The following is a 12,634-nucleotide window of genomic DNA, read 5'->3' on the forward strand; positions in this document are numbered from 1 at the left end:
GATTTGATCAAAACACCTTATATGCATGTATGAAATTCTCAATAAAGTTTTTATAAAAATTTTATAAAAAGAAAGAAACTGCAGAGTGCTTGTCCCTGGGTTGGACACCTGTATCAAACCTCTTCCATCCAGGACTATTGCAAATGACAGGAGGGAAAGACTAAGAGTGTAAGGGTGGTGGATGACCACAAGGAAACAGTTTTCCAGGCACCTGGGAAATTGCTCATATGAATTTACAACTATGGTGACAGCATGGAAAAATCCCATGTAAGCTCAAGCCAGACCAAATCCCAGCATGAAGCAGGGAAATAGATAAAACTCTTCAACCCGAGCTCAGGAACTATTGGCAACTAATGACTACTAGGAGAGGAGAGTTGATTTTCTTTAAGAGAGTGATGCTAGATAGGTTGACCAGGCTCTAGTGAAGAGACTCACACTGAAGGATATCTGGGGACACAAACTTGTCTCAATAGGCCTGAACATATACAACAGAAGGCATGAAATCCAGTGGAGGGGGGGTGCAGATAGGGGAGGAGTGTCTAAATATAATCAAGACATAGTGTATGAAATTCACAAAAATTCAATAAAAAAAGAAATCTACACCTCTGTAGGTCTAATTTAGATCCTTAAATTGTTTCCCTTTAAGATAGAAAAAACAAGCTTGCTGTGATGATGCAGGCCTTTTATCCCTGAACTCCAGGAGGCCAAGGCAAGTGTATCTCCATGAGATTTAGGCTAACCTGGTCTACAAAGCTAGTGTAAAACCACCAAGTGCCAAAGAAATCGGGGAGAGTCTGAGGCAAATCAAAAGCAATTTTCACAAACTTCACAAAATGTATTTAAAGTGCCTAGAATAATCCCTACTTTAGAAATTACATGGCTTAGATGTAGATTATACTTAGAGTTACCAGAACCACCAATCATTCACTGTGATCTAGTTCAACACTTGTCTCATTGTTAAGTCAAGGTCAATATCAATATTTAATATTATGATGTTCCCTGATCTCCAGGAGCCTAAAGCTCCTGGATTGAAATAATAGAAAATGTTCCTGTCATACACACTCCAACCCACCAGCTTTGAACACTGTTGTGACTTTAATTCCGGTATAACACTGATGGCTATCTGAAAGGGGAGACTAGGTAAGAAATTTATTGCTCAGAAGAGGAAGCCAAATGGACATTTGTGGAGGGGAATGAATTGCAAGGTTCAGAGAAGGAGGAGGTGATGGAGTAGATTAAAGCTCTTGGCCAAATGAAGTATCGTCATGTCTCATTTCAACAGTGTCATGGCTGAGATGAGACATCAGGGAAGAGTAAGACAAAGAAAAAATTCATGGCTGCTAGACACAGGGGAGGAGGACAGAACCAGGAAGCTGGCATACACTTCTCAGAGGGGAGGGCTATGTGCTGTCTGGTCTGCTGCTCTGCTTCCACCCATGATGGATGATCTTGAGGACTGTAGGGAAGGCCATAGGCAAAACAAACAGCCCCATACTTTGAGCCCCTCTGCATGTCTAGGAGGCCTTAGGACTAGTGTAAGAACTTACAAGATCCTTGAATATTTGATAGTGAGGGTAAGGATCAGAATCAAAGCTCTTTCACAACTGCAATCATAAAAAGTTTCTGCCTTGTAAGTCCAAAGAACTGTATTTTGAACCTCTAACTTTCTCTTCAGAAACCAAGAATTCAGATATAATGAAATATGAAATTGCTTTCCAAACAAAAAATTAAAAAGCTTATTCCTTTCTGACTTGATTTATGCTTGTGTGCACTTAGGGTTTTTACCAATCTTTTATAGGCCCAAAGTAAGCACTGTAATAATGTAATAGTAGGCTTCACAACACAGTAGTTTTTTGCATCACTGAGCCTAAAGATCATAATATAAGAAAGTGCCACCACTTAACTTCTGGCTGAATGCTATTATTTGCAGTTGCCATGGAAATTATAGTTATAGAGCACTTGCTATGTGTTGGGTTTTATACTAACTGCTTTGTGTATATCTCATTTAAGTCTCATAATCACCCATGAGGTGGATATGGGTATCATCTCAATTTTATAGAAGACAACCCCCAGAGATAAAGAGATACAGATACAGAGATAAACATAGATATAGATAAAGATATAGATATAAAGATAGAGATATAGGTATAGATATAGATACAGATATAGATGTAGATGTAGATGATGTAGCTGTAGATATAGATATAAACACAGACACAGATATATAGATTATAGATATAGATGATACAGATGTAATGTAGATGGTAGAGATATAGATATATAACTATAGATAATACTGATGTAGATAATATAGATGTAAATATATAGATATTGATGATATAGATATAGATGTAGATAGAGATAAAAATACAGATAGAGATTTGTCAAAAATCACATGCTAGTAACTGATGATCTGACTCCAGGGTGTTTGATCTTGACTGCTACTGTCTGATGATCACTGGACAGTGTCTTACATATAGAACACATGAGAGCTCTCTTTGCACTTTGAGTAGCAAGTGGCATCTTCAATTTTATATGTAATTTAAGAAGAGAAAGAAATCATGGGATATTAAGTTTCTATGGGGATTAATTGTCTGCCCAATACAGAAATGCAAAACTAATATTTCTGCCTTTGATTGAATTGAGGCTTCCTGAAAGAAAAAAAAAAATCCCTAGAGAGTTTTATCAATTACCTGTCTCATGGTAAAAAAAAATCTAATTAATCAGAAAAGTGACTGGATCTGTAAAATTTTTATAATTAGTATTTATTTAGAAAAAATTAAGTTTGAATTTTAGATCATCAGAACCCATCCTCTGCGTGGGAGCTGAATGTTATGCTGTGTTAAAGTGCCATCTGCAGCAAATCGGAATATCAGCAGTAAGTGTGTCTGCGGGATATTCTTTTCCCTGTTTATTTGAATAGCAGCCCCTTACATTAAGTCCCACTCCATCAGCCATGGTCCATTTTTATTCTGTGGTTATTGCCATTCATTATTAATGTCTTTTGGAATGCAGGGACTATTTTTGAAAGGAAATGAGCCAGTCAGACATATCTGGAGGCTTCACAGATGGCATTTTTTAGAATAGTTTTGTTTTCATTTTGCTATTGAAAAGTCCTCTTAGACCCCTTTGCAACATGCAATAATGCACTCACATTAACTGATACATGATGCGTGCTTCTGCTATTTTTCCTCTGCTTCTCTTGGCAATTAAACACATGATTTCCCTGCAAATGACTATAATTTTTTGCTTCCATAATATTTATGTCAACTCCAAAGGAGCTGGGAGTTGGCATGCTGAAAACCTGACCATCTGAGGCAACGGCAGCAGCATGTAATTTCATCTGTATCCACTAATTACTGGATGATCAGAACACCAGAAATAAAAAATCATATGCTAAAAAACCATAATGCGTGCCCTCAGCTGGCTAAATCAGTAATTTGAAGCCATGTGCAAATGAGCACATAACTTTCTGAGTGATTTATTGCTGTTTTGGGAATACATGCAGAGCTTTGAAAATTCTTCGTTTGACCTGAACTTTAAGATGAAAGTGACTCACAGCATCACTCAGATCACAGGGAAAGGTCTGCACAAGTGGCCCTTTCTGGAATCAGGGGCCCCAATCCGAGAGCACAGCTCTGTAGACTATCTGTGGAGTTGCCTCAACAAGGTGCAATCAGCTGAAGGCAGAATTTGGACACAGAAGCTCCCGTGGTTGTTTGCAGTTGTGCATTTGGGCCTCATGAGAAACAGATGGTGTGGCGTTTATGCTTTGGTTGCATCCAGGAAATGCCAATTCTCCCTTTTCGAATGCTCAGTTCACTGACCCTTAAACATTAAAGTAGTGGAGTTGCGTCATTTTGCATCCAATGGATCTGAGGTTTAGAAAGATAAAATTACTTTCCCCAAATGACATCTTGAAATAGTGGCAGTGCCCAGCTAGGAACTGGGCCTATTTGTTTCAGAGTCATAGCTACCTTCCCACCTGGGACCCTCTCTGTATTTAGGCTTCCCCACACATGCCAACTGCCCTGACATAAACATCTTCCCATGACTTGGGGCTAGGAGACACTCTCTCCTCTGCACCCTGTAACATATTCCAGACTTTCATTTCATAAATGTTTAGTGGACACTAACTGTTCTACTAAACAGACGTGGAGAATTACCACTCTCTAGGCCTTGAAAGTATAAAAATAGCATAAAGTCACTTCTTGTTATTCACAGTAGTTACAGTTGATAGTTCCCACAAATGCTGAATTAGCAAACACAGAACCACTGTTCCTAAGGAAATGCTGGATTAGGTTCCTGCAAAGCCTCTGGTCACAACATCTTTCTCAACTGACCCATAAAAAACTTAGTTGTATATGTGTTTCTTTTTAAAGATGTTTTAATTAATGCAGATTTTTGATTCACTAAGACTGAACTCATGGCAAAGGGCACTGGACTCATGCCTGAATGTAGCTTAACTAACATGTATTTTCTCGATATGACACTTTCCAAGCCTTTCCGACACTTTAGCACTCTGCTTGGGAGTCATTTTAAGCAATGGATATGAAAAAATATATAAAAGAACGGTACTAAATAGACCATGAAAAGGACACTTGTTCACAACATCAGAGCTAAAACAAGGAGAATCACACATCCTTGCTTGACCTCCCTGGGAATGGAGGCATCAGACAGCTGAAATTTCTGACATTTTTGGCATCTCCACAAATGGCCACAGAACTGTCAAAAGCACTGATTTTAGAGTTACAAATAAATCTTAGTCAGTAAGCTAAGTTACAGATACAAAATCCATGAATAATGACAGTCAGCTATAGCCCCTGCTCCTGACAGAGGTAAGTGTTGTGAATGTCAGAAGACAGAAGACACACAGAGTTACATAGTTAAGAAAAGCTCCATGCATGGGGCACATAGGATGGGTCTGAAAGAAGTAAGGGGGCCTAAGCAGACAAAGAGAATGGTTAGATTGATGGGTCAGATTTCCTCTTACATTCTCTAATACAGGAAGATGAAAATGCTTTCATTCTCCTGGAAAGCTTTAAGGGCCCTGCTAGCTAAACACAAAGTGATATGAATTCTCAGGGTAAGACTATTGTCCAACACAGTTCAGAACACCAATGGTCTATCTTGTATGATCGTGAGATATATATCCCTTAACAGCATGATTAGCAGAAAATTAGTGAAAACCGTCAGCACAGTAAGAAGTGTGATTAGTAATTCACAGGTAAAATTCTGGAACACAGTGAAGAATGTAATTTGTGGCTCTGGTCTAAAGCGTGATATAAAATAGGTTCTTAGGGTTTTTCTTAAGTATTTACTTAGCTTGATTTATCTTTTTCATCTTTAATGCTTACTTGTGAACTAATGAATTGGACACAAGTTGACATGTATCCATTTTATACTTGCACAAAAATATTACTTGGCCTTCTTGTGAATTTTACATTAGCATTTTGTTCATCACCTGTGACCTCATTCTAGAATATAAGTTGAATGACAGAAGGAATTTTTGTCTGTTTTTACCAGTGCTTGCCACCATTCCTGGCACATTGTGTGCACGGACCTTATAAATCCAGAATTTCACTTTCAGCAATTCTAAATCATCTCTTCCTTCAGTTAACCTTTAAACATGATCTCATAAATCCCTGCTCCTTTGTGACCTTATTGCTTTTTCCTGGTAAGGGTGAGGACACACAGGGGAAGAAAGGGGTATTTAAATCTGTTTCTGCCATGAGACTTCCTTCATGGTACAGATTTGTGATCAGAGAAGGTACTTAAGTGGAATTGTACAGTGGAAAAGAAAATTAGTCCCCCAAAGTTCTGATCAATCATGTTTAGTGCACATATGAGCAGGGATAGAGCACCTCGAGCTAAACTGAAATCCACTGACTAGCAAGGAGAAATTGTCTCATAGTTTCTATTGCTAACTGAAGGATTTTTATGACCACTCTCAAGTCATTTCAGCCAAATACATGTCTCATCTTCAACAGGAAGAATAGGTAAAAAATGAGGAAAGCCTATGAGAACAGGATGAGAGAGTAACTAGGGTTTGATTTTCTAGGTAATCAACATGGATATTTAATTAGTGGGAAAATAAGTAAGAAAGGTAGCTGTGGGGCGAGGAAATGAATCTCAGCAAGGACTTGAACCTTTAATACATTGTAGAAATGGTGCTGAGAGTCCTGAAAAACATTAAATGAGAAAAACCAGGGAACATCACAGAGAGAAGGTGGAGAGAATATACGTGCTGGAGGATGGGGAGGAATGTTGACATAGCTATTGCACTCATGAACTAGCTACTGTGGTTACCTGCACAAGGTCAAGCCAGCTAAATCTCCAGAATGTATAGTGGAAGGACTCACGAGACCCCCACCTGTAACTGAGGAGCTACTGGTGATTGAGAGGGAGACTGAGCTATAGGGGTGTGGCCATGCTCCAGGGGATGGCCCCATGCCCACATACATATGGACAGCACTAAATGGATTTGCTGGGTTATTACAAAACGAAGAGACCAGAAGTTGGGAGGAGGACATGTAAGGGGAGATCCAGAGAGCTGAGGAGAAAAATGAGAGGTGGAAAAGATCATATTTCATTGTATGCACAGATGAAATTCTCAAAGAATGAAAAACATTAAAAATAAATAAATAAATGGGAGCCACAAGTACAAGGCATGTGTTCACTCTACTAGATTTCTAGTAGTCACATTAAAGTAGAAATAAAAGAAAAATTAACGATTAACATATGTTAAGTCAATATATTAAAGATATATTAAAGTCAGTTTTTCAAAGTGACTTTGGAACATGTGACAGACAGAACTTATCATCATGCGTTATGTTTTACATTCCTATGCTTCTTTAGTTTCTTCTAGTTCATTAGCGCCTATACCAGCTAAAAACTATTTTGTGAGTCCCCAAATTGTTCTTTTTCCCAATACCCTCATTATGACCTAATGGCCATAACTGTTTCTAATAATAACCATAATTATCCTTCATATTTATATTGGTTTTTCACACATATTAACTTGTTAGAGCCTTGGAGGAAGCTCCTGAGGTAACCTAGTTTATGGGCGAGAAGACTGATTCCCACAGGGTTTGGTTCTTATCAAGGTCACACAGCTTGTAATTTGGGGAGAAAAAAAAAATCACAGAAACACTCGTCTTGGTGCCTGAAAACATAGGGTGAATTTTCAGACATTCTTGTGTCTTTCCAGAGAACTTAGTTATAACACTACTGATTCATAATTATGGGGACTAGGGTGCATGAGTATTTTTACACAAAGCTTTCTTTTAAGTTTTCTTTCTCCCCAAATGCCAAAGGCAATAAGTAGGAACTAGTCAAAAGTAAACATTCTTTAGCTTGTCTGCATCCAGTAAACTCAGAAGATATTGTGAGGAATAAATAATATGTGAATTTGTCTCCAGGCTTATCAAACATACTAATAGTAAGACAATGAAGACAGGAGAGTACAGAAAGTGCTGGCCTTAGTACACAGCAGAGGGCACAGCACCAGGTCACCCAAGTCAACACTGATGCAGAAATCTAACCTAAACCATATTTAATCTTAGAATTCTTGAGCTACCATTTTTAAATATTGAAAAAGAACCAGTAAAATTAATTTAATGACATATTTCTTTGTCCCAAATGGCCAAAATATTATCATTTGAACAAGTAGTTGTTCTAGTTACTTTCTATTACTGTGGTAAACACCAGCCAAAAACAACTTGAGCAGGAAAGGGTTTATTTCATCTTATTCTTCCAAGTGACAGTTCATCACTGAGGGAAGCCAAGGCAGGAACTGGAGCAAGGAAGGAACCAGGAGGCAGGAATTGAAGGAGAGACCACAGAGGAAAGCTGCTTGCTCCTCTGGCCTGTACTCCGGCTGCTTTCTTATATAACCCAAGACAATCTGCCCAGGGCTTGGCATCACCCACAGTGGGCTGGGGCCTCCCTACATCAGCAATCAAAAATGGCTCCCAGACACGTCCAAGGGCTAATTCAATAGTGGAAATTTTCCAATTGAGAGTCCCTCTTCCCAGATGTGTCGATATGACAATAGAAGCTATCCAGCACAGTAGTAAGTGGGCTTTTTCAGTTCCTAAAGTGATATTTTATATTACTTCATTTATACCAAGTCTTGGACATTTGGTGTGTATTTTGTACCTATGGCATTTAAGGTCAGCCTAGTCACCTTGCAGGTGCTCACACATACGTGTAGCTAGCGGCTATTATACTACACAGAACATAAACTACAGCAGAGAAGAAGAGGACCTCAGACTTCTAATCGTTCATCATTCTATGTTTATTAAACACCTACCCTGTATCTGGTCCTAGAAGAAATTGGGAGTTGGGGGGTGAGACATCATATGAGAACATCAAACTCACATATTACAGGAGTACTCGATGGAACAAACTAAACATACAAAGGACAATGACCAGACCATAAATGACCATAGAACTCGGAGCAACCGGAGAAGCCAAACCACAGTCACAGCAATAATTGGCCTGGAAGGATCAGGACTTGGCCAGTAACTGCCAGCTTTCATCATCTTGCCGGTGGTGCTCCCAACTCAGGACCAACCAAAGAAAGCCAAATATTCTCTCCAAACCACTTACACAAGACGATGTACTTCTAAGCTATCCCCTGCATTTTCCGCACCCTGGAAGCTCCAACCCTGTGTGCTCACTTGTCAGGTGGCTTTAGTGGACACCCCAAGTGTTTTCTACTCCTTCAGCAAGAGTGAAAAGGAAAGAGACAAAAAGTTTCCTTGAACTAAAATATCTATGCCTCACTCACGGGTAGTTTAAATAGTGGTTCCTAATTTCATGTTTATTAATAGTTCTCATCTTTATCCAGTCAAAGACCTTGCCAAGATTTGATTGCGTTCAACTTGAAATAGTTTTCATTTTGGCTAAATTTCAGATTGTTCAACATCCAGAAGTGTTTCCCCATACCTTCCTTTACTTGAGCACCTGTCAAAATTTTACTAAAGTGATTTTTAAGTCTTGGAAAAATATTGACTCATATTTTAAGCTTATGTATTTTTTTTGAGTGGGGGGAGATCAGAGTGTACATGTGAGGGTCAGAGGAGCTTATGTATTTTTTAATGATTCTTTTAATGTATTTCAATTGGTGTGGATTTTCTTTGACTTAGGATTCTCAAATCCTTATCTTGAATACTTGGTAAAAACATGTGAAGTTTTTGCAGATCTAGAGCCTATAAATAGCTTCATCCAAAAATTAATTTCTCTGAATAGTAGGTAGAGTAGGTTGCTTTAAAAATTACTTCACAATGTCTTAGCTATTAATATGTAGAACCTTATTGTCTTTTTGTTACCAATACCCTTGCTATTCTCATATCTAACTGGCTTATCATAAATTCTTTGCTGAATCAGTTCATAGTGGAGGCATAATAGCACATCTATCAACTTTGCAAGTCACAAGTTCAAGGCCTGCTTGGCTACAGAGTAAGGCCTGGGCAACTTAACAAAAACCTGGCTCAAAGAAAAAGCAAAACGAAGGGCTGGGGTTAGGGATGTAGTGTAGTGCTGGAGCTTTTGCCTAGGACAAGCAGTGTCCTTAGTTCAATCCCCAGTACCCGAAGAAGAGGGAGGGAGGGAGGCAAAGAAGAAGGACGAGAGAAAGGGAAGGATAAAACAGCAACATGAAACACCAAAAGCAATTCTGAATTCCTGGATGGTTAGAAGTTACACTTTTAAGCAATAGCTCTCAGAAAACCAGTTTTTCTTTGTATTGTCCAGTGTCAAAAACTGAACTTTCATGTAGAACTTGAGTACAAATCAAATACTTCTAGGTCCTTACAATATTATATCCCTTGATCATCAGTTTGGTAAACCAAGACAGTGCTTCAAAAACAGAGAAATGAATGAGGACTACACACTGTTAACCACCTCTCAGTTTACTGGCTCATTGAGCAATGTCACTGCACCTGTGTAAAGTGCAATCGAAAGTCTAAGGACCATCTTCCCACTGAAGAGAACCTCACACAAATTTTATTTGATCCTTACCAGAAGTGCCCGAAGATTTGGGGTCAGAGACCATGATTGACAGCTATGAATGTGGCGATTTGTTCCTGAATGAATAGAGAAGGAAGCACAAAGATCTAAAAGCCCTGCCTGCAAGCACCTTTGCATTACAAAGTCTCTTAGCCTCTCTATTCTCTTATTCTCCTCATAAGAACAACTTTTTAAATGCATATCCTACTGAGATAGGTCATCAACCATCCTCCTTCCAATCCATTGAGTTAATTCTCACATGTATGTTTCCAAGTCCCTAGTCTTTAGGTGTCTGCTTAACTGGCTCTGTTTTTGGTTTTGCTGGGGTTTCTCTTTGTTTTCCTGCTAGGTTTCAAATGCCTGCCTACTCTCTGTGCACACGGAGCTCTCCCTTCTCTACATGCCAATTGTCCTTGCTATAGGTGCCTGTGATCAAGCGTGTAATCTATACTGTCTCATGTCATATTTTTCTATGTTTTGTTTCTCCAGTTGGCCAGTGGACAGGGACCATTACTGCACCTTTAGCTCACACACACACATGACCTAAAGAATGCAATGGAGCAGATTAATCAAATTAATGTTTCCTGAATCTGGGAGAAGGGGACCTTTTGCATGGGCTCAACCTACATAATTTAGGGCATGTTTCAATTAATTAAACCTTGAAATAATAAGTAAAAACTCTCAGCAGCAATATTTTTGATGGACTTAATAAGCTTGAAATCTCTGATTTCTTAAAAAGCACCTTGTTTTTGAAGAACAATAGTCACAGAAGAAGCTGATGACTCTAGTCTAAGGGACATAAATGAACTTCGTCATTACACCATTTGAAATTTTCAAGGGCTATTTCAATAAGTACAAAATTTTATTGCCATATTTCCTCTTAGAATGGCATTAACTATTTCTTAAAAAAAGAATTGATACCCTGACAGAATTAGCAATGGAAAGAGATCAGGAGTCCTAAGAAAGGTGAGTTATAAATAAAGTACATGGCCTCCTCTCAAATGTTTGCCCACAGCTGCCTTTCTGCAGTTCACCTGGAACAATTAAGCAGCTCAATCAAGTCCTACCCAGCAGCACATCAAAGGCATAAACTCAGAATCCAGCAGTATTATATGACTCATATCTTGGTTTACTCAAAACTTCAAGGTCAAACACTTCAAAGAGAAGGATAAATTTCCTCTGTACAAGTCAGAGAGGGCTTTTTAATTCACTAATAAATAAACAGCTAAAAATTACAATACATTAATCAATGTCTATCCTTGGTATGTAGCACTATACAAGCCCCTTTATCACAGATTGCTCATCTGTAAAATGGGAATACTATACAATAGTATCACATGTAGTACCAGCTTGAGGACTTACAATAGAGTCAAAAGGTGCTTTATTTAACTAAAAACTACCGTTACCTCTGCCCATTTAAAACTGAGCAAATAACTAATAGGTGATGTCACAGTCAACTTAACTGTCAACCCCACTACCCTCATAGGTAGGGTTATTGTACATATCCCAAGGACTTTTCTACAGTTGCATGTATCTCCTACTATTTATTTCCATTCCAACCTGTCTTGATCACTCAGACTTTGCCTGGCTCGGACTTCTATAACAATGCCCATTCTGTTTCTGGCTCTTCTTAATCTGACCAGGCTCCGAAATTCTTCAAACACCCTCTTAGCTCAGCCCCTCTAGTTTTGCTGCTGCCAATAAACTTGAATTGAACCTACCCTATGGTTCATTGCCTAAGAGAAAAAAAAGTTGTCAATATGTAATAGAAATGTATACAAGTCTAAGATTCTTATATTTCAAATATTAACCTTTGATATGTATTCATTTTAGATTTGCACAAAAAGTTGAAAAAGAACACAAAGATTTTCCCATATACCCCTCACCTAATGTCAATTTCCTTTGACATTACCATCTTACATGACTATATTACATTTTCCAGTTCTCAGAAACTAAATTGTATATTAGTAGCTATGCTCTAGAATTTTTTTATTTGCCAGTCTCTTTGCTAACTTTCTGTTCCAAGATCAATTTCAGGAAACCACGTTGCATTGAGTCATATCCCCCTTAGTCTTTGACATTTTCTCAGTCTTTCCTTGTTTTTCTTTTTAATCTGAACATTTTATTAATTTTTTGAGAATTTCATACAATGCATTCTGATCATATTTATCGCCCACTCCTCCCTCAAACTGCTCCCAGATCCTCCTGACCTCCCACGCACCCCCAAGTTCATGTCCTCTTTTTTTGGTCTACCCACATACTTCTGGGTATAGGGCCAGTTACTGGAACATAGTCAACCTACCAGGGGCCACACGCATAAAGAAAACTGACTCTTGGCTCCCCCAAGAAGCATCTCAGTTAAGGTTGGAGGCATGATCTTAACATTTTTGAAGAGTACAAGGCCAATATATGGGTACAATGTTTTCGAATGTGGGTTACCCTGATGTCATTTCTCACCATCAGACTGGACTCAACTGATTTTTGTTTTAAATATTCGAAGGAGAAAGTACCCTTTCTCATCACAGCAAAGTGGAAGGATGTGTGCCCCATATCTACATGACATCATTGAGTATTAGTCAAGGTTAAGGTCACGTTTGTCAGGTTTTCCACTGTCAAATTA

Source organism: Nannospalax galili, unplaced genomic scaffold (assembly GCF_000622305.1).
Source record: "Nannospalax galili isolate Female #2095 unplaced genomic scaffold, S.galili_v1.0 scaffold1097, whole genome shotgun sequence".
In the NCBI taxonomy this organism is placed as follows: Eukaryota; Metazoa; Chordata; class Mammalia; order Rodentia; family Spalacidae; genus Nannospalax; species Nannospalax galili.